The sequence below is a fragment of the Pagrus major genome, chromosome 16 (assembly GCF_040436345.1).
Source record: "Pagrus major chromosome 16, Pma_NU_1.0".
NCBI lineage: Eukaryota > Metazoa > Chordata > Actinopteri > Spariformes > Sparidae > Pagrus > Pagrus major.
The window spans coordinates 14052802-14076977 of record NC_133230.1 but is presented as its reverse complement, the minus strand read 5'-3'; positions in this window follow the sequence as shown (position 1 = coordinate 14076977).

The window sequence follows — 24176 nt, the reverse complement described above, 5'->3', positions numbered from 1 at the left end:
TACTGTAAATTTTCTTTGAACTGTGTGTAAGTACGTTAAGAGCAACTGAAAACCGCAGCCAAATTCCTTGTATGTTTACATTTTTGGATTCTGATTCACATTTTCCTTGCTGTAGACTTCATAGTTAGTATACTTGGAGATATTAATCCTAATTTCCCTGCCATCAAAGGTTGCCATTTGTTTAGTTTTGTTAAGCGTGAAATGCAGCTTTCACCACACTTTCATATTACCTTAAGTACTGTGGAAAATCTCGCACCACTGACATGAATTTTGCTCTATCAAAGTTTTTAGTTACATGACTGTTTAATTCCGCCTCTTTTCTGAGCATTAGATGCCAATTACCGTTGACAGCTGAGGTAATAAATGGAAGTCTTTCCTGGGGGATAACATCAAAAACAGCTCGCTATGTCACAGTTAGTTAAAGGAAACACATTAAGGCAAGCAAAAAACAAAAAAACTAATTACACACAGCATGAGCTGTGCGGCTAAATGATGCCAGGATCATCCTTTATGCAGTTTAAAAAGATCTTGCAGTAACTGTGCATGACTGCTCCTTTCCCCTGAGTCTGTGTCTGTTCTCCTAATGACTAAAGGAGGCATTATGCAAATGTGAGGGAATCTAATCTGAAGTTAACGGCGTCTGAGTGCTCTGAGGCCTGGATCAAAGGAGTCTGTGTACTCCAGCTATGGCCCAACAAACCCTTCGGGGCAGGTGGGTCATGAAGGCCTCTGATAGCCAATGCCCCTGGGTCGGGACTGGGACGAGGAAAGTATTTATTAGGCCTTGCTTAATCTACACAGAGAGACAGAAGAGAATGCTGCTGGTATCAGGGGAAAAGCCTTGGAGGAAACTCAGTGAAAGTCAGCAAAAGGGAAAAGCTGGAATGTTTGATTTCTTTTAGTTATTGCGGGAATTGGGTTACGATCGTCATTCACCAGCTGGCCCACCAACGCTACAGCAGCCCATAAAAGCAGTCAAGTCAATAAATCATCCATCTGCGTGCCTTATCTTTTCCCCCTCTCTGTGTGTCTCCGTCATCTGTTTGGGAAATCCACAGAAAAAAAGGATCATAGACGTGAATTGTAAATTGTTGCAGTGGGAATATCATCATCTTGAATGCAACATTCAGAGACGAGGCTGTGATTTATGATTTATCTGAGCTGCGGAAGAGATTAAAAATAGGATATGGGCTTACACAGGGGTATATTTGACATCAGATTTATGTTGGAGAGATTCTTCATTCAGGTAATGAGCAGTAATGGGGTTATACATGTGCTTTATTTAGCCTTTAGAGAGTTCAATGTAAAAAGGAAAAACATTGACTTTAGATGTTGTTGAGTGAGTGTGAAACAATAAATGAAATTGTGGTTAAATATCCAGAAGTGTGGTGAAATTAATAGAATGCAAAACTAAATACATAATCTATAATTTTAATATTATTCCCACCATGACATATTGTTGTACATGTAGGTCGAGGTTTGTTGAAGTCTTACAAAAAGATTATGAGGGCAAAATTAAAGCATGACTGCCACCTGTTGGGCATGAAAAGTAAAAACCACTGTATAGTAGTCATCCCTCCACTCATCACACCAGAGCTTGGTTTGCTTTTTTAGCAAACACACCGCGCTCACACACACACACGCAGCTCCTCCATGAATCATGTCAAACTATCATGAATAAACCGACAACACAATCAATTTTTCATCTTGCCAAGTTCAGTAAAATTTGTAGGGCGGTATAATGGTTGAGCGAGGGTGTCTGTGTTTGAGCGAGAAAGCGGGTTTATGATCAGTGGGCACACACACACACACACACACACACACAGCTGTGAACTGTGTCATAGCTTAGGGAGTTAAGTCCCAGACATGCTGTCTAGAGGACGGCTCATCACTCAGCAGCCCAGGGGGCTATGCTGCTGGGTGTGTGTTGTAAATGTGGGGCTATTAGGGGCATTAACTTTTTGTGCAAGTGTGTATATATGTGTGCATGTGCATAGGAAGTGTGTATGTGTGTGTATAGAAAAGAGTATGTGTTGGACGTTATGAGAAGTCGCTGCATTGTTGTGGGATTTATGCGTTAATATCTTTTCTATTCTTATGCCAAGATGCATTCATGTACGCAAACCTCATATATTTGAATTACACCTGTGTGTGTGTGTGTGTGTGTGTGTGTGTGTGTGTGTTTGTTTGTATGTACAGAATATAAATATAAATTTCTCCACAGGGCAGGAAGAATCCAAACACTCCATCTCCTTATGTTGTTTATAGGAGGAAGCGACTGCATTATTGAGGGATTTACCGTTGCCTCACAAATATCCTACCTACTTACTCAGAAGCCCAGCAGTATTAGGACAGTTTGTTTTGGCTCTGTGATTCTGCACACTGGATTTGAAGTGGAAGGATCTCTTTGAGGATAAACGATGGCTCTCAGCTCTAATTTTATGGTCTTCAAAATCCACCTCTGATCAAGTGTAGCCATTTTTATACATCTTTCCAAAGGGCACAACATTGTTCACCCAATATGGTTGTGAACACATTTAAATGGCCTTAAATCTTAAACCTGCAATAACAATATTAATTTGGTCACTTGGGGTCAGTGGAAAGAAGCTGTAACCACACAGTACTGACATAATATCATCTATTAAGTTGATATTATAAAACAGTTGCTCATTTATGCAGCAGACAGGAAGCAACGTTAAGATTCGTTAGGAGTTGTGTTCTTGTTCCTAGCTTTGTTTTAGGTCTCCAACTCTCTTCACGCCTGTACGTTCCCCAGCTACAGTCGCGAGGGTTGTCTTTCTGTGGTTCGGTGCTGGGCAGGTAGCAATGTCACTGTAAAACTATAAAGCTAAGGCAGATCAGCAGCCTGATGATGATTACATGTGGGTTCAACAGTGTGAGCGTCCCCTTGAACATACAAGTAGTCACTGGATCCAGGGCTGCTGATAGTCTTGCCCATGCCTGCGACAAAATGGACCCTCTTATGACCCAGGGCCCCAAAAAGCCCTCCCATGTTGGCAGGGGGAACACCAGGAACACTGATTGGATCTGAAGTTAGCACGCTAACCAGCTAGCTCAGTGACATCCTGTGCACTTTGTACAAAAAAAAGGCAATAGTCAAAATGCCTGCATGGTTTTAGCTGGAAAAGAGGCAGCAAGTTAGCTGTCAAATAATCACACTTCATTCAAATGCGACATAAACTAAAGAAAAATCACCAAAACAGTCATAGTGTGTCTTTCCAAAATCACAGAAACTCACCACAAAATAAATCACTGCATATGATGTGAAAATATTCCAGCTCTACATGCCATTTTTGCCTGTTGCTGATGCTCGACACTCTCTCCCTCACATGTCTGCCACGTCTTCTCGTCCCCGGAGTCATTGTCTGTAAATCGCCTCCATACTGTATGCCCTGTCTTGGTCCCAGGAGCCATGTTCAGTCCCAGAGTCCCAGCCTGTTCCAGTTGTGCTCACTGACAAGCCGATTGACTCCACCTGTAATCCAAAGTTAACTGCAGCTCGTCGCTACAGCCAAAGCTAGCTACAGCAAAGAGTAGGAAACCCAGTATAGTGAGCAGCAGCAAGCAGTTATGCTAACTATGCTCTATAGTTTTGGAGCTACCGTTGAATTCTGGCCATTTCTTACACATTATACCTTTTAAAGACAACACTTTAATTGTACAGGCTTTGTTATAATTGAAATCCATGTGTTGGACTCCAGTACAACCAGTACAACAGCAGGTTTGCACAAAATCTACATACTGAATTAATTACTGTCTCTTAAGCATCTTGATTAGAGTTTTGTCAAATAAAACATCTTTCAACAAGTAAGCATGCATTGCATTTAAAATATGATTCGAGTTTTCTTTATTTACAACATATATTATATATATATGTGTTTATATGAGACAAATAAATTAATCCAAGGTCAAGACTAACAGACTATTTAATCCAGTGTCTGTGTATCCAAAGAGAGTCTACTGGGTTTCGAGGTCAGAGTTGCTACAGAGGATTAGGTTGTCACTGTTAAGTCCAATAATGATAGATTGTCTAGGTTTTACCAGTACACACGTCCAAATGCACTCACTGCACTCACTCACACACTGTTCCTATTCTCCCTTCATGTCCCAGCAGAATTGAAGGAAAATGCGTTTCACTTCACTCCTGAGGGAGAGAGGTTGGTCTCTGGTTTGTTTGTTTATGTCCTGTAGTCATGTGAGGCTGCACCACAGAGAGGTGGTGGTGGTGGTGGTGGTGGAGATGTTTAGGCTGCCTGTGTCCTGTCTAACCTTCTGTAGGGTGGAGCTGAGGCCCAGAAGGACCCCAAATATCCCTTGGTGGATTGTTGGACACAAACCAGACGGAGGGAGGGTTTGTGTTTGAGTATATATATTGGCGTATGTATTATAGATGTGTCTGAAGATGTGATTTTTTTTCCCATTATACAGCTTTACCACTAGATGGCAGTAGAGTATTTAACATAAAAACTTTAATATTCATCCTCATCTGTGTACACATGCACAGATAAGGACATACACAGCGGTATAAGCTCAAGATGTTAACAACATATGGGCTGTTTTATCCTCGTGTCATAAATAAAACAGCATCTATCAGATGGTTTTGTGCTTGCATTCATTTTTGGAGGGGGACAAATATGCATCACATTAAAATGCAAAGTAATAGCAAAAAGCATCTGCATATAAAAAGCTTTTTTTTTTTTTTTTTTTTTTTCTTTTGCGTTTGATGTTCCCAAGGACAGTAGGTGAGTGGGTGAAAATACCGAGGTGAAGCCGGGAGGAGAGTTGCATTTTATTTACCCGTTTCTGAGGCACAATGGGTGAGAGAATAAATCTATACCCACCCTCCAGCAATGTGACCGTGAATAAAACGTCCCATTTTACTATTTCGGAGGAGAAGGAACTCAATAGTCTAATGTTACACCCTTGTACCTCGGCTGTATAGAGGCCCTGGCCTCTTCTGTTATGGGTTTTATAAATGCCAAACCTGAAACGTGATATCTGAATAGGTGACTGAAAGTTAATGTGAACTCGCCTCACCATACACACACCCTTTGGGCCTGATATTTCAGTGTGAGACATAAAGCATTCACAGCAGGCTTAGCAAGGTGACAGTAGTGAAACTGATATATGTTTTCTGCTTTGTCGCCGAGCAACTATTAAAAACAGCACTGTTTTATATCTATACAGATATATCTTATACAACATAGACAGAGAGAGTAGAAAAAGTCTGCCACAATGTACATGGTAGGGTGCTGACCTATGAGGAAAGCAGAATCTACAGAAGCAATGAAATTTAGAAATAATGATTTAAAGTTTTCAAGCTGGGAGGCAAACTGCCTGTGTCTGAGCTGCAAAATGTGTTGTACAATGAATTAATGAGGAAATTAAGCTTGTCTTAGTTCGGGTAAAGGGAGAAACTTGAATTCAGAAGGTCTGTATTTTTCTGTTTAGCAAGAAGTTTATTTTGTTACTAGTTAAATGCCAGCTACTCGGCTATTTTAATCAGCTTTGGCATTCGTTTAGCTAGCTTCTAAATTAAAGTGGACTTAGCTACTCTGTAATTTAGTTATGTGCAAAAACTAACAGTAAATGTGGACTTCTAACAAGATTTTCTACAAGTAAGTTTAGGTTAGGTTTTAGCCAAGGCTAGCTATGGCTATTCTCATCAGCTAGCTTATGTGTGATTTATCTTAAAGCTAAATATTTTCACATCTTACTTGATGAATTGAGGATTTATTTAATATAATAGTAAAAATATCCCTTTTTCTTGACATTTCATGGGTTTAATTTGTTAAATGCTAGCTTCACAGCTATTTTTAGTTAGCTTTGGCATTCTTATAGCTAGACTCTCTATCAAAAGTGGATTTAGCAACTTTCCCAGTTAATGGAGGTTTTATGACAAGTGTTTGTGAGGTAAATTTAGTTAAAGTTTTAGCTAAGGCTAGCTGTGGTATAGCTCTAATTGACCAAAGTCAGAGTGACTGCAACTATAATCCTACTTCAACAGATTGAGTAAGTTAAGTATACAGACTGTCCAAACTTTTCATCAACATTAAACTTTATCTAGTCCACCTGCTAAGTTTGGAGTAGGGAGGAGGGAGACTGAAGAGGCTTGTGTATAAACATGCGTTCTGCACATTCCCAACATTCAGACCCCCTCTCCACCCACTTCTCCACCCCCAGATTTTTGTTTTGGACCTGGGATCCTGTGATGCTCTGCCAGTGGCACCCGGGCCGTCGAGCGCTGCTCAAATATTTGAGCTCAGAGGGAGCCAAGTTGACTTAGCGTGCAGCGCGGCGTTCCTGGAGCTTTGATAGGATGCCTGTGCCGAGCCCGGGCCGCACTGAGCCCCTCTTGTGCCTCGCTCCGTCTTGTGTCTGGCGGGTTTGAAAACAGACAGGCTGGGGCTGAGGGGCAGACGGCCACATGAGAGAGGACTGAGGTTTCCCCACCGTCAGAGACAGACACTGGCACGGTGCTTCTGCTATCCTGAGCTGTTGACTGGCGGAGATCAAAGTGTTCTGGTCAACAGGTTTGGTGGGTAGCAGAGAAGGTGGGTTTCTTCAGGGTAACTCCGCTGAATTATTTTTTCACCCTGTCCTTATTATACGATAACCGAGACTAACAGGACTCACAAGGATGCTTCTTTACGGTTTATAACCCGACAGTCAGCTCTGTTCTGTATGCAAGGACATGAGACACTTATGGTATTTATATAATGTTTACACTTATTGTCTTTGCACAAACAATATACCCTTGTTGCCTTTACATTCTGTCATTATATCTGTGTCTCATGTACATACATGAATGGATAGATATATACACATGCACTTTATTCCTGCTGTCTTATTCTATTCTGTATACTGTTTTTGTTTTTATTTATTTATACTAATATTATTATTATGATTATTAGAGTCTCTAAGCAAAATAATTTCCATATTCCTGTACAACCGGAGTGACAATAAACATCTTGAATCTTGACATTCAATACAGGACCTGCAGTGCTGCATTGTAGGTGTTTTTTTTTAGTTTTTGTTGGTTCAATTCAGTTCGGATCATTTCCAAAGACAGCCGAAGTTCAGCTCAATACAAAGCGGCGTTGAAATAGTTCTTAAAAATCAATTTAGCGTGTTTCCCTAAACAGTAATTACACGATGAGTTCAAACCAGTTGGATACACAGAAAACAATCCTAAGTATGAGGTCAGCAGGGGGGTAAGCGATTGTTGTTCGACGTGTAACTCTATAGTTAGTAGAAGCTGCGCCTCGGGCTAATCTGCTGCCTTTAGTTCCTTTCTTGCAGCCTTGTCAATTATCCTCCTCGTCAGAAGACTGTTCGTTTCTTACCGTCCCTTAAGTTGATCTTTTTGTTGTCTGCCTCTTAAACGGCACATCAAAAGGTTTCAGCTTGGTTATGGCATGTTGTGATGCGTGCCGAGGTGACAGGACTCCTTCCTGCTTTAACGCTCGGATGAATAATTTACATTCCGAGATGAGAGACAAACGAGGATTTAATAAATTAATATTTGAAAATCAATCATGAACGTTTTCTCCCGCTTGGCTTTTCGGATGGTGAAAAATCAGGCGAACGCATTTGACAGAGCGACAAGAGTGGATCTGAGAGGCTGTAGAGACATGACAGAGAACAGCGATGATAACAGAGTGTATACACGCCGGCGAAATCTCCTGAACAATAACAAGACAGAGAGGCTAAGCGGGCATAGCCTGGAGAATGAAATTCAATGAATACCTATGAAAGGGTTTGATTTTCTCTGAGAACCAAATCCATCTTGCTCGGAGTGTAGGTTAAATAGGGGGTGTTTGCAGTCCAAGGAAATTCCCATGGTAGACTAGAACCCTGTTGTTTCCATGAGAAAGAGGAAACCGGGCCTACGCAGATACAGCCGAGAAACTGCAGCCCACGGGCCTGTGTGAGCTGGAGGTCGTCCAGCTGAGACGAGTTCTGACAATGAGAGATCTGCCGAACGATCGGCGCGCATGTGACTACCCACGGAGCAAAAGGCAACGCTTCCCTTCTTCTCTTTCCTCTTTTGTTTCAGTTATCTCGGAGCAAAGAGTCAGCACGGAGAAGTACACAGAATCCTCCTTTCCACCATTTTTTCCCAGCGTTTTAGCCTGTCACATCTGATTTAGTGAAAAGATGTTGACGTTTGGCTGCAGGGTGAGTTGAAGGTTCCACTTGTCCGTCTCCAAATCAATTTTCACCTCCGGATGAACTCCCGTGTCCTCCTTTGACATTTTCCTGTTTTTATGCAAAAGACCTTCATGCTCATTCCCCTCTTCTCCTCCTCAGATGATCATGATGTGCGAGATATCTCTATTTTCCCTCCCTCTTCTATATCCTTTATGTAAAGTCATATTCAGCCAAGGTAAATGACGATGATGAGTTCAATTTGGCCGCGCTGACACCTCTCACTGCATTAAACATCCAAAAGGATCGACTTCCTCTGGAATTAGTAGTGGCAAGATTGTGTGTTTTAAATTCTGTTGCATCACTTCATCTGCAGATATGCGTATCTCTTATGTCAAATACAATTTCACATCACATCTTCTCCACTCTGAAGGGACCCTTTTGCTTCCATTTTGCTGTAGGCCTTCACTCTTTACATTTTATGTGGTCGATGTGCGTGCCAAAACTTGAAATAGCCTCATCAGTATTGATCCTCTACAGCCGGGGCAGCCCAACGTGGTGCCCACCGGCCAAAGTTGGCCCGCCGTGAGATTTGATGTGGCTCGCCAGATGTTTAGAGAGGAAAAAAAATCACTGCTCTTCAAGTAGAAATCACTGGTCATGCTCTTGAAATATGTTTCCTAATTATGAATTATTTTTCATAGTTTGAGCATGGTGGGCAGAGTGACCCTTTGTACAGGAAGTCAGTCGAGTAAACTTAAGCCCTGATGTCTGCTAACTAAAGAAAGTCGGGACACCAGTGGCTAATGTTGGCCAAAGTAGCTTTTCTCCTCTTTTGGTAGAAGCTAACCACCTCCCCTCACCTCCGGTCTCTGTCTCTAGCTAACGGGCTGGTCTATTAAAGCAACATGAAATAACAGCTTCAAAATAGTTTTGATGGTTTACTCACTTGTTATAGGGTGAATCACTTGTTTCGGTGCAAGTGGATCATATTTTATTTAAAAAATGTCCTCAGGTTTTCCCTCTGATGTCCTGAAAGCAACATGTAACTGCTGCCAACTGTAGCTGCGAGTGAATTGGCCGAAGAGGATCTTGACAAGGACGTTAAGAACTTTGGCAAGCTTGGCTAAATAAAAGGCTACAGACAGACACCAAGCTGGACTTGTTGTTGCTGAATAGCAAGTAATATTAGCTATCTTGGCAAAACTGCCTGAGCGTGCATGTTAACTTCCAGACATATCAAGATGTAACATTATTATGAAGTTTTGTTTGGAGTTAACACGCGTAATGTTAATGTCCCAATACATCTAACAAATTCTCACAGAAATGGATTGAAATTGATTAAATAGCTATGTTTTATGTATTTCTGTGTCTGACAACAGCAACAGAAACGTGTAAATGAGAAGATGCAACTAATTGAGCTGTATTACAACACAGTAAGTGGTCAGAGAGCGGAGGAAGCTAACTCATCAAAGGTTAAACATGCCGCAGAGCGACCATTTTACATAAATTAATGTTGTTTTTGTCAAACATCACAAGCTTGAAATAATGATTTAGTCTTGCTCTCTGTCAGATGTTGGCAGAGACACACAGTTTTGTTGTTTGCTATCCAAAAAGAGGGCAAAGGAGAAGAGTTTTACACAAGTGTAGCTCAGACGTAGACTCAGTAATGTGTTACTGCCAGGCACTGATCTTCTAATGCTTCTAATAACTCCAGCAGAGACACTTTAGCAACACACAAGGGTTATGGTATTTGTAAAAATCACATCGAATGTGGAGCTTCCCGCTGAAGGGTGCACTTCAGGGCATTTTGACTGACTTATTAGATCCGTTTAGGGCAATTTCCCTCAGCACACATTACAGCGGATGGACTGCTTTCCCAGAATTGTAAGCACTGGGCTCTATCAATGCCAGCCACTCACAGACACAGCGCAGGGATTAATTTCACCCTTTAAAGTTTGACTGACATTAAGTAAGTTTCATTAATTGTCCTTCATTGCAGTTTAATTTTCATAAAACTGCAAAACTCCCGACTCAAACCATTAGTTCGATTTACTCACCTTCCTCTAATATGGCCCGCGAGCACACACACACATACCCGAGCATGCACACACATTCACAACGCTGTGTCCAGTTCCATGACAGTTAGGAGCTTAATTTGCATTTTTAATTAAGCAGTGCTTAATGGGGATACAAGGCCCACATATTGGTGTGGTATTTAATGGTGTGGAGGCAATCAGAGAGATGACTGTTAATTACAGATACACAGTCTGATTGCTTTCCGCTTTCTAATGAATTGTCTGCCAGGATAAATGGCTTTGATCTAATGGACGTGGTCCCGATGAACCCAGCGGACCACCAGCTGAAGTTTACTCTTGGCCATTGGGAAAATCATTTCAGAATATGGTTGAAGATTATTTTAGATCTTAATTATTTGAAGGAGCTCTGTAGAGATGGGTTCAATCTGCAACAATGGAAGTCGCGCAGGATGTCATCGCCATCAGAAGTAGTCGTGTCTGTTGCGAACGGCGAAGCGAATTGACAAAATGCTGTGTCAAGTGGGTGGATTTAAGGGGGGGATAGTCTGATTTCAGTCCAGTAGATGCCAGTTGTTGTTTCTGCCACTGACGAGCTGAGGTTGCTACTCTAAAGTATATGACAACATTACGGAAATTATTTCTACGATGATGATGATGACTTTTTTGTCAAAGGGGCTCTGTGGAACTGCTGTGTTGTGGTGGAAGCCAGTTGCTACTTTATGTTAGCGGACCGCATTTCTAAACTGATGCTAGCTACTGTTGCTCTCTGTTAGTTGGCCGGTGAGAGGCACTGCGACGTGAACAGGAGCATTAAACAACTAAAACAAATCATGCACGGGCCTGTATAGGCAACCGAGAGCGACGGGAAGGCCTAATTTTTCACGTCATGTTTCAATCTGCTCACATATGGCCAATAAAAAAGTGATCAATTCATTGCTTCAAATTGTCAAACATGTCTCGTTCAAGGAGAAATCTCATGAGAGGTAGGTTGTTGCAGGAAGATGGCGAGTTAAGCGTCGGAGAGATGACTTTGTAGTGAACCTCGAGTAACTGCCAGCAAGAACGAGCCATGTGTTTGTGGTTACAAAAAGGAATCTTAGTCTCCAACAAAAGGTCTAATTCTGTAGGAATCGTTGCCGTTATCTCGGTGGCAAAAACATCAGTGTAACTTTGATGGTCAGACACTTGAGACGATCCTCTGAAATATTAGTTTGAAGCATGAAGGTCTCCTCCCCAGAAAAAGATGGATGAAAGGGTAAGAGAGTTCTGTAAAAGTGATAATATTATAACATCCATCCTGTTTGCTATACAGAAATGATACAGGCTGTAATTGCCAATCCTCCACTCTCATTCAAATTGTAATACTTAATCATTATAGCTAAGATAAGACATTGGAGGTATAATTTGTAATATATGCACCAACAGGAACCAAGTGCAGCAGACGGGATGTTATACCTCGTGTGATATAAGTAAATACTACATTATTACATTATTTAACATTTGAATAAGATGTACATCCTCAGAATTGCAATTATTATTATTATTATTATTATTATTATTATTATTATTATTATTATTATAGACACACAGTTTAGCAGTCCATACTCACTTTCATTCAATGCCACATGGCCTTGGGGGGCTCTGTAGACGTGCACAGATTTAGAGGAATGTGGTTTGTTTTGAAAAGTACCAAAGTCCACAGAGTAATGGCTGTTTCATTTCCTTTCATTTTTGATCTAAAAAGGTTGGCTGTATTCGGTGCAGTTGGGGTCTAGACTTTACTAACATCAGACCTCAAATTTCCCACAGTATGCTGAAAAAACCACCACTGTGTGCTGCCGATCCCAAGACGCAGCTCATCCCCCCCCTCCGAGCTTTTTCTGGGTGAAGATGACATTGAAAGCAGAATAAAAGTACCAATTTTTTTTTTAGGTCATTTGCGGCTCTGTTGTCTGTGAGACGGGGCAGGTATTCCTCACTAAAAGCTCATCCTTTATATCTCCATTTCCAGCAGCATACAGCGATTTCCTGTGTAACAAACAGGAGATGAGGAAATCGGGCAGGACGACCTCGCGAGGACGCAGTAAACAAGTACATTCACACACATTTAGTCACAGTGACGAGGTCAGGATGATCTGACATACAGGAAGCTGTGTTGAGTGGATGTCATTGGCATGTTTCGCATTCATACACACATTCTCATTCACATAGTGAGCTAAAGGTAATATTACCCTCCAAAGTGAGCCTTGAGTGAATCAAAAAAATAAAGCATACAGCTGAGTCGATATTGCTCTTTGGCCCTTTTCATCATTTTTCCTCCTTTACAAACAAGTATGAGCAGCACTCACATGAATACGCAGCACACACACACACACACACACACACACAGAAGTACAACTTCCAACAAGCACGTCCCTCTGCTCTTGTTAAAAATGCATGAGTGCTGTATCCCATTTGGATAGTGGAAAGAGAGTGGCAAGGCAGTGCAGGGGTGGGATGGGGTAACGTGACATCGTCGAAGAAATGTCGGTCTCAAACGGCTTCTCAAATAGCTCAGAGGGGGATGGAATGAAATTAGGATCACGGAGGAAAGAAAGCCTCGGTGGCTTATTTAAAAAGGAGGAGAAAAGGAAAAAGAGATGCAATTATCATTAACGAGCGCGTCAGGTGGAGAACGCCGCGGCGAATATGCGTCGTTAGGGAGCGCTAAAGAAAAAAGCAGCCAATCAGGACGGGAAAGTTGATTTCTGGGACAGAGAAGGATCAAGGAATTATAAATTAAAGCCGGTGGAGATTTCATGCTGAGCAGATGATCAGCTGTTATTCACACTGAAATGAGCCCAAAAGAAAAATGTTCTTGTGCTCTTCAGTGATGTGATTCAAGATTTCACTGACTCTGCAGCCCTTTGGTTGACTCGGCTGTTGTGAGATTAACATTCAGGTCAGTAAACTGGGAGTCTCTCCATTAGACAGAGAGTCAGTCACATCTCTTTTTTCATCGTCAGCAAATCCCATGAAAATAGCAAAACTAATTACTGCATGAATTGATCCTACTATGAGCTGTAGACAAAGCTTGATATAGCTTATTTCACCCCAAGTGTTTCAAAAATGACTGATTGACTGGAACATATATATTTTTTTATTCAAGAACAAGACAATTACATTTTCACAATGTCATTAAGTTCTTTTTTTAGAACCAATCGGCATATTAAATGCTGGGAACGGTCATTGATAACCATGGATGTTGAAACTTTACATTTCCTTCAGTTCAATTTTCTATATATATTGTGGCAAGACTGTTCTTATGGTCCGGTTAGGTTAAGGAACAAAACCACTTGGTTAGGGTTCGGAAAAGATCTTTTACCTGTTGGTCGGCACAATCATGGCTAGAGATCGTCTCGACGTCGCCCTAAAAGTATCCTCTGGTGTCACTCTTACAAATGTTGAAACAGTCTCTGACTATGGCCACTGGTTTGACAGCCTTGACGCAACAGTCAGGTCATAAACGTGTAATGTGAACACGATATCATCGAATGGTTCGGGGTATAATTCTCAACTTCTTGCCTCTTGCCTGTTCACGCTCAGCTCTATGCGTTGTGTAGCCGACAGGCAAGCGCAAAAGAAAAGCGCACGTTTCAGCTGGAAGCAGAAAAAACTAATTTTAAACATTATGAAAGACTTGGATATCAACAGGTGTTTGGATCTGCTGAAATATCGCAAAGCCAACCTTTTCATAAAAGGTCATTGAACGAATGAAATTGGGAGGCTGCGTATGTTAATCTATGAAAGCATGGCTGCAATTAAATAGGGATATTAGGAGATCTTTACCAGCTGCAACAGTGCTGGCTTATGTTGTTTTGACTATGTGAGCCTTTGTGTGTGTGTGTTTGTGTCATCACAGCAAAATGTCTTATAAATATATCTTTCTGTGTGTGGACAGATTCTGCCAGTGTGATAGCGTCACAACCGTGCAAGATGCAGTCAGGAAAGGTGCGCAGCTGAGATTAATATGAAGTCTGAGCTTAAAGATGGACACGGTCAGAGTAAGGGGGTCAAAATTAGGCAGGAGGCCCCCCTCACACTTTGATGCAGGCGTGAAACTTCACACGTGTGTCGTTGAGATTGAAAAGAAGGTCAAGTTCGAAGATGGGTTCGGTCCGACGTCAACATGGCGACGGGCTCACAGCAGGTGTGATCCCATTGCAAGAACATTGTCCATGTTAACAGCTTAGACGGAGTCTTCTTCAGAATTGTATGTGTTGTCACTGTAACGCAGGCTTCTGCAGAGAGGGTTGCATTATGGGTTGTTTGTAGAAAGTTCAGTATATTTCAACCTGTGTATTTTCCATATAAGTGGCTATTATGACTCAGTGGGTATGTCTCTTTCTAGATGCAATAAAACAATGCAGATACTGAGACAACTACAACTACTTTCTGTATTTACTTACGATTAGACTCAGATACAAGCATTTGAAATCATTCGTGTTTCAAATACACTGTAATTACCCTTTAATGTTGCCGAGTTTCTTCAAGTCACTGTAAAGTGTTAATGAAGCCAGGTTTAACTTGAAGCTTCTGATGGCTTCAGTGATGTATTTTGCTGTCACGGAAGAAATTATTTCCTGATGTTTTGGTCCATGTCTGCAGAAAATTGCCTCTAAAGTAATACACGGACTGGGGACCGAATCATCCATCAATCAGAGAGGAATTACCGCTGTCACTGAATGTCACGAGGAGCTAAAAAATCAGTCTGAAAAATGCCAATTGCAGCTTCATAAAGTCAAACAGCTGCAGGAAAGCCTACTTGTAACCTGTTTTCATGCATGTTCAGTAAGTTTGAATGGGCTTGGGACAGCTTTCTTCTTCTCAGACGTGTATTTGACGTAGCTTTCTTAAAAAGCTGTCTCCGATGGGAAACTTACACCTGATGTTTTGCTTGTCTTGATCCGCTGGCAATTATTCTCCATGCTTTCAATGAAAGTCACATAACATCAGAGTTGTTAAACCAGAGTGGTGCGGAGGCGTATGATTTGTCATAGTAAATGAAGCCAGCTGGGTCCTCCTGAGATTTGATGCTTCACATTAACTTTCTCTACACCCACTGACAGTCTTGAGTGAGGACCTGAGCAGTGGCAGGTCTCTGTTTGAAAGCCCCTAACTTGAAAGAAGTGTTGGCTGCGGCCCATGTGTCCTGACATGTAGCTGGCTGGCAGGCCGGCTCAGAGATGGACCCCGCAGCTCGCGAAAGACATGACTCGGCCTACGCCTCGGTTTGCACAGCCTCCGAGCACGTTTCTTTCTTCAGGGTTGCCAAGGTAACCCCAGGGCTGGGAGAAAAACATCCCACTTACTGTCTACACAGCTGAGAGACAGGAAAGAGAGAGAAAAAAGTGACAGCGAGAGACTAAGCAGACCAGTCTAAGTATACTATGATTTAGGTACATTGAGTGTGTTTATCACAGTGGTATGTGGTGCTGTTTATTTCCAGTCGGGCCCTGCGTGGTTTTTATTGTCGCCCTTCCAGTTCTATAAAACATGTTCTCGTAAACTGACAAAGTTCTCACTCTTGCCGGCGCACCTGTAGGCCAGTGTGTGAATGTGCCCTTTCTTAACATGAAAAGCCACACACGGCGAAGGAGGCGAACATGACGTACCACAGAACAAACTGCAAGACTGCAGGGTTTTTCAGAAATGTGTCACTGAAATAACATCCTCTCCTGGCCGAAGAGCTGAAGGAAACTTTTCATGTGTAAAACACAGAAGGACCAACTCTAATTCTGCCTCTAATTCATCTTTATGAAATATCTTTTTATTTTTTTATGGTTGGAACCCTGAAATGTTTGGTATTTTTTAGGTTAATCGACTAATTTATGAACTGACTAATTGTTTCAGCTCTAACTTATAACAAAGCAACACATTAATAAGCTTTCCATATCTGTTGTAAAGTGACAAGTTAGTAAGACTGTCAAATAATTGATGATTTATTTGTTTGTGGAGAATGCCAATGGTCATAAATACTTTGGTAAAAATGAAAACAATGGCTCATTAGAGGTTAAAGGTGCACTATGTAGTTTTGGGGAAGAAATTTTAATCAGAAGAAGCAGATCATCACTGACACCTTTTTGATGCGTAAACAAACTAAATAAACAAACTTTCTTTGTTTTCATGACTGAATAAACAAACTGACCTTAAAAAGGAAAACACAGTTTCATACTGTTTTACTTTGTTTATATGTGGCGGACCCTGCCACCTTTCTAGCTTCAAACAGTGTTCTGGGGACCTTATTTTCCTCTGAGAACAGCTTGTTTATTCAGTCATGGAAAAGATAAATATTTATGAGTTTGTATTATTACCTCATTAACATATTAAATATTACATTTTGAAATTTTTAATTTCCTCTCCAAAACTATGAAGTGCCCCTTTAATGAATAAGTGCCTCTTTAGGGATAATGAAATTGAAACATACTTCTTTCACCACCTCTAAAGTCCCCAATGAACTGAAATGGGAAAAAAACTTAAGGTGTATAGAGGGGCTTGGGTATCGAGGGGTGAAGTCAAGATTAAAAAAAGGAAACCTGCAAGCGCCAGGCTCTTGTCAGACAAGCGAAACTCTTGCCCAAATCATTTCCCCTCAACTAGAAAGAACAAGGACAGCAAAGGAATCTCAATGGGGCCTAAACAGACCAGAACGTCTGTCCGACAATCTGTTTGGATGAGGTCTACAGTGTGTCAAGAACAGAATTTGAAGGGTGCCAGTGCTCATCTCTTATAAGCCTTCACAGAAGGGCGTCGTCACACCCTAACTGGCTGGGAGGGGAATGTCCCAAGCTGCTTTCACTCATTGATTAGGAGACAGTCTCCACACCCAGCAAACAGGTGATCTGAATCCAGATCTGCAATCAATCCAGAGGCGATTTCGACATTCAGGAAAGGAAAGTGAAAATAAGGTGGCAACAAGGACCAAATACTACATACTAAATATTCGGTAGATTCACTCAACAATCTACCAAAAGACCGCTAATGTCATGCCGCAGTTGGAAGTATGGAATTGAACCTACTCTGTAAAAGAAGAAATAAGAGGGTGCTGACCATGTGAGTTAGTGTTTCCTATGAATTTTAAATGAGAAAGTCTCTCATACGACCATTTCTGGTTCCTATCTCACCGTATAGATTCCCAGAAATGCACATCACCTCCTGCATGTCGCTGGAGGTGCAGAATCAATGGAAATGCAATTCCTGCCCAGAACGTTACAGTATTGTAAGGAGGCAGAAATCAGATAAACTCTATTTACAGGGAGAATAAAAGGTAGATGAAGGGTTGTCACCAGAAAAAAGGTCTCTGTGTTGTTAGACTACTGCCTCCAAAGCTCTGCCACTCTCATAACAAATGAAAGTGCACGGTATGTATTTCACAGATATATTCCATCCACAAGATGTGTTTGGATACTGGATGAGGAAACAGCTTTTCAGTCTTAAACCTTCCTCTCCTATTAAACTGCGAAGGAATAAAACATTTGACACACTTGAATTCACAGGTTTCTGTCAGCTACGAGAAAAAACAGGTTCCTCTCTTCGACAAAACGTAAGGCACTGTGTCAAAATAGAGCATGTATAGTTTCAGAGATATGACAAATTTAGTGGTGCATTTTAGGATAAAGAATAATCTAAATGTTCTTAGTTTTCAGGTATTATTTCAAGATGCAAAACTGAAGGAAAATATTGTTTGATAGCAATGGATAATTGAGGGTTTCTTGCACATATTTTAAATTAATTGTGACAGCGGTCCCACCTCTTTTAGCGGTCGTCGCTCTGCCTGTCAAGCTTCTTGCACATGTACAGTTCACAGTAAATGGTTGCAGAGTTACCAGAGTTAGTCTAAATTCTTGAATTAAACAATACGATCTTGATTTCAGACAGTTAGGAAAAGCCAGCTTTTCTTTTTCGGACAGTCCCCGTGAATTTTAGTGGCTGAAATGAAAGCTGTCCCTAGCTAGCTAATGAAGCTAACGTTAGCGTCACATCTCCAGCTGACTTTTTCATTTCTTTCAGCTTATTTTAAACCAGAAGCGTGTTAAATAGTTCTTGGATTAGCACTTGCTGGCTACACTGACAAAATAATGCTAAAGGAATACACTAAAGCTGCATGGCTTGCTAATTAAGCTAGCGTTTTTGTTTTTTTTAAGCTTTTTACCTGACTTGTTATAAAACTAGAACCATGTGAAATACTTATTTAATAAGCACCTGATGGCTACATTCACAATATGATGCTAAAGGAACAGGCTAAAGCTGCACGGCTGAAATAACACCTGTCGCCTACTAGCTAATGAAGCTAACGTTAGTGTCACATCTCCAGCTGACTTGACTCAATTGTTTTAAAGCTAAAACCCTGTAAAATAGTTCTCCTAATAAGCACTTGATTGCTTTAAACTGCCCCAAATATGATTACAAGAAGGACAGAGCTGCTAACGTTAGCTTAAACTCTGGTAGGAACCAGGACCAGCCTTCACACATGGAGAAATATCACGTTGTTGATCTGCTGGTCATGATCAGGGGTTTTTTAAAACCTGTAACCACATGTTCACCCAGACTTTGGAAGTAACACTCAATTACCTTAATTAGGAAGTGTGCTAGTTAGCATGCTAATGATTGCAGCTAAACAGATAATTAGCATTTTTGCTATGCCATGATTTGACAGTCACCATGACCATTTCCATCACTATAACTAATCAAGCTGTAAAAAAGACGAATCCATAATGTCACTTTCGCTCAGAGGGGATAAACTGTTTTAAAAGTAGGCTACAGATTTGTTATGTCTCACCCATACTGTGAGTCATAACAATATTGGAACATGGCACCAGAATCACTCGACGTTTCCAAGTTTGAATATTCAGCAGCACATACTTGTTCTTAGGGCTGCCTGGCGAGATAGAAGTGTCTGTTGGTGGGATTATGTGCGTCCAGATTGGACTCAGAAAAAGCGGAATTTAGACGGTGGAGACACATGAACTCAGGTCCTCTTGTTAACAAACGTTTGGAGTTCAGAAATATGCCAGATTAATTATGCCATATTCACATACGGAGGAAACATCCCATAGTCTTTCTTTCTTTCTTTGCTGTTCAACATTTTTCCATTTTCTCCCCTCATTATCCTGTCAGTCCACGCACCTTTTTTTCAATTCATTCAATCCTTTCCTAATTCTTAACATCAATGAAACTGGTGTCAGGTTTAATATTAAAAACTTAGGACCCCAATTACTGGTTATCTGACACAAATTAGTCCAGCAGAAGAAAATCAGAAAAGACTTGCATATCAAGTCTGCCTACAAACTGATGAATTCCCTAAATGTTTTGCCAGTCATTTGTTGGATATTTCTAATACTTTCTCATAGTAGAAGTGCTGGAAGGGACAGATTATATCTTGTAGTTTGTGCTCGAAAAGGTGGGAAAAGTCACAAATAGCTCGAGGCTGACTGACTGGACCCAAGTGAAAAAACATGTTCGATGCCATGTGTGAAAATTTTAGTTTTTGCAGTGTAGTTTTGGTACTTTTGTGCTTCTTTGTTTGGCTTTAGTTTAGTTTTGCGATCAGTATGTGAAGTCGCTTGACAATAATCAGACACATTCGCACAAAACATGCGTATATTTATACATATACAAGTACTTTTATCCAAAATGTGTCCAAAACTTTAGTATCAACGCATCCTCATACCTAAACAACTGAATAGGTCGACTGTCAGTGACCCCAAAACAACATGACTGTTGCAGTCAACCAGTAACAGCCCTACCAGCTTTCGTCGTGCGCTTGCAGTTTGGTTAGGTTTATGGAAAACATTGTGGTTTGGCTTAAAATAACTACGTTACTTATGTAACTTAAATTACAAACACGTCTAAGTTACATACATAACGTCAGTCACTACGCCAGTAAGTTAAAATAACTCACCGTTAACATTCACACTTGACATGAACAGCTGGGTGAAGGTGCTTGTTTGATCACTGTTTATAATACGTCACCTGACTTCTTCCTTTGCTGCTGTGATACTTACTACGGCCACTAGAGGTCGCCGCCTGACAAGAAATGTAAATACAGGTCGTAATAAGCTGCTATTGCATAATTAAACAGTTATTTACTAAAAGTGTAATATTTTGATTTAGTATCTAATAAGATAAATATGAGATATGTATTTGTATTCGTCATACTCTTCTTTACTCACATTTCCTACTAACAATAAACATGTTCTCTTTATATATAGTCTTACATATAGTTAATATTCAATGTAAGGGGAACTCAGTGTATTATATTACATACCGAGAACATATTAAAAGTTTCCTATCGAACCGTTTGTTTATTTCAGTGAATGAATGTAAACTACAAAGTGAAGATAACTACACTCTTCCTGGGAATACATTTTCTATTCTTTTCACCCATCATCAGCAATTTCATGAAAATCACTTGCTCATCACTTCGGCTGGGCTTTATGATCCGTCCGATGACTTGAACCCCTGACCTCAATTACTGCTTAAAATCAGCAGTGTGAGGCAAAAAGACCACTGCAAGTTCTAATATGGGAGTTTTGCATTTCCTTTCTTTTCTGCTTAGACAAAAGATCAATAAAAACTTGACAAAATGTTCAACTTGTCGAATGGTCTTCTTCCTTTTCGGGGGCCTTAAGTGACTGAGCCTTCATTCATATTTATCACAGCCCCCGGTGTAGTGATTTAGGATCATGCGCCGACTCCCTGAGCCCCTTTCAGTCATTACATTCCTGACCACGAAACCAAGGCTAAATCATAATGTCATACTCCGCGGTGCTTAGGTTACAGTGACTGGTTGCAGTGTGCTCACCCAGCCTTCAGGGTCAGAGGAGACTGAACCATATAACACCCTGTCAGCAGAGGAGGGTGGCTACGTCAACATGTGGTTACACACCTGTAATAACACGCTGTCCACCTTTTATATACACTGTCGCGCACCTGTGAGCCACAGTCTGGCCGAGTCAGCTTTTTTTATTTGCTTGCAAAGCCTTAACTTCTTTTCTAGCTGTATGTATTTTACTCTGCAGACTAACAGACGGCGCTTTCATTCCATAGAAAATGTACTGCGGCATTGCAGTGGCGAGCATAAAGTTTGATTAGTTTCCATGTCTTCACAGAAAGTGGATTGTTGTGCAGTCAGTCCGGACAAGTCTAAATGCTGAAAAAATGCAGTAATTACCATAAGAAATACAGACTTGCTAGACTCAATTTTCTAAAACTCCAGCTGGGTGCCAAATAACCTGAATAAAGATGAGAGCATCCTCAGCGCTGCATGAAGTGCTGCGAAGGATTCTTTATTATTTATACAAGATAGACTCATTTGGGTGATTTATGTGTGTAGGCTCTATTCATTCTCTGCCTAATAACGCTGACTCACCCTAACCATTGTTGCCACAGGTAGAGAGATCAGTGGATGACGCGGCGTGGACCTCACAGGTTGTCTGTAATAACAGACAAGTTGAAAGGAAAATGTACAGAGGCGTTGTTAGCTTGCATTATCTCATCCTGGGCGTGAGACGCTGCACCGAACCACGATTCTCCAAGTGGCTCAGTGTAACAAGGTAGATCTGTCAGGCTTTCTTGACGTACTGATGTGGCGTCCATGGGAATGTAGTAAGAGCGATACCTGACGTTTAAAGTGGTGGGGGCAAGGACCCTACATTAAAAGGGGAAGCCCCATTCATTCAAAGCTGCTCCGTTGGCGCATGAAAAAAGGGTCAACTTCCCGGCTATCTTCAGCGTTGTGGGGCCCATAGAGCGTGCACACTAGAGATTTCCGCTGACCGAGCCAGCTAACTTCCGGTTTAGCGCCTGGCTAACTTGAATAGAAATTGACTGATTTAATCTGATGGCTCTTCTAGACTTTCCAAATGTTATTGGACCGAACGGCTCAAATTATTATAGTCAAGGAAGTCATTTCGTGGGGTTGTGACACTGTAAGAAAAAAAAAACACCCATTGTTTTACAGCCACTTCTTTCACAATGTAAGCTTGTAATTACACGGTTTTGCCACTAGGAAAGTTGGCTTCAAAGCCTGGCGCTCTTCCTGGGGGCTTGGCTCTGGACACAATCACCATGGCTATCTCTTCTCCTCTTGCTCGACCACTCTCACACTATGCACTGCCCTGTTTGTTAACTGAGCCAGGCTGCTTTTATAACCCCTACTGTAGGATGACGTGTGACTCCCAGATTCTCCTATGACTCGTCAACATTGCCATGAAACATCTCAGAAAAATGTGAAATATCATAAAAATATCACAATACACTGGAGGAGGAACTTTCTAGAAATGCCAGCTACAGTTATGAATTCAGCGAAAGCAACAGTTGTTGAGTGATGAGCTGCTTTTGTCTACCTCTGTCTGAAATCAACGCTGCATTGTTTAAAGGTGCTATTTGTCAGAAGACTAGATTTTTGAGTCTCATTACCAACTCGCATTGGGATTGAAGGTCGGGCTGGCCGCCATCCCAAAGCGTCAGTCTTTGACGAGTTGGTAATGAGACTCAAAAATCAACTTTTCTTACAACTAGCACCTTTTAAAAAAGAATAACTGACCATGACTTTGGAGTGGTATATCTGTCAATGTCATGCATCAAGCTAGACCAGTAATCTTGACAGGTGTAGCAACAGTAACCAAGCGGGGGGGCGAGGCTTCGCTAACTGTCAGCATATCAGCACCTCCGACATTCCTTCTCTACATGATCAGAAGCTCATGGGACTAATGGAAAACATTCTAGAAACGGAGAATATGAAGAAAAAGGGGACTTCCCGAACATGTGAAACAGATGCTTCTCATTCTCTCTATCGCCCATCTTTGTAAAAAAACTTCCCATGAACCCCACCTCCGAAGTCTGCAAAACGAAGGCAAGTGAAATCGTTTTGACAGGATGGATGAGGTTTTTCTACCTCCTGGCACGGCTCAGGAAACTATATGTCAGCTTGAATGAACATTATGTCCTCAGAAAGAGACAAATAAAGCGGGTTAGTAATCTATTTAGATTTTTTTGTTTCCCCCCCTTCACTTGGAGCAGAGGAAAGAATCTGGCTCGTTCAATTGGCCTCAATAATGAGCTGGATGGAAATCAATACACCCTCTCTCATTGAGTGTGCGTGTTCGGGCTATAATTAGCTTATAAAACACACTCACTTCTGCAGTGGTTAATGTGGTTCAGAACACACAATCTGCGTCTCAGATACAATAAAATACCCATATTAAAGCTGCAACAGATAAATATTTTTGCAGAATGTTCATTATTTTGCCAAGGAGTTTATCTCCCGCTTTTCTTTGCCCACCAAAAGGGCCTTGGTGGTTGTAAGTGGTTATAATTGTACATCTGGTAGCAGTTAGAGCTGCGTACTTGGCACCGTCGAGGTTTCTGCCGCATGAGGAGAGCAGCAACACGTTCCAAAAGCGGCCCGGGCTCGGCTCAGTTCTTCTCACTTCATCTCCTGGTTAGAAACAAAAGAGTCGTTTGATTCAAAGGAGCCCGACCTTTACTCTTTATGGGAGGGAAGAGAGTCGCTTTCATTTCTTTTTCAGATGTTGTCGAATGAGTGAGGACATTAGATGAGGATGAGGATAAAAGGGATGTGGAGACGGCAGGAGGTGGAGTGTAAGCAGGAGATAGAGACACGAGGGATGGAAACATCCCCGGAGTTGATTGATGGCAATGGCAAAGAACAGCCGAGGCTTCCACACAGATCTCACCCACACCTAAAATGATGACGATGTACCACACGGCCCTTTTTCCTCCCTCTTGGTTAAATAGGTATGTCCAATGTTGCAATCACTTTCTCTCCATGTGGAAAAATAGAAAAATACATGTTATTGTTGTACTCGCGATGGTAGGAGTCCAAGATCCCCCTGTCTTTGTCTCATGTTCACCGTTCTTTCACCATTTTTTACAACCTTTTCCCCGATAACGCCTCGCTAT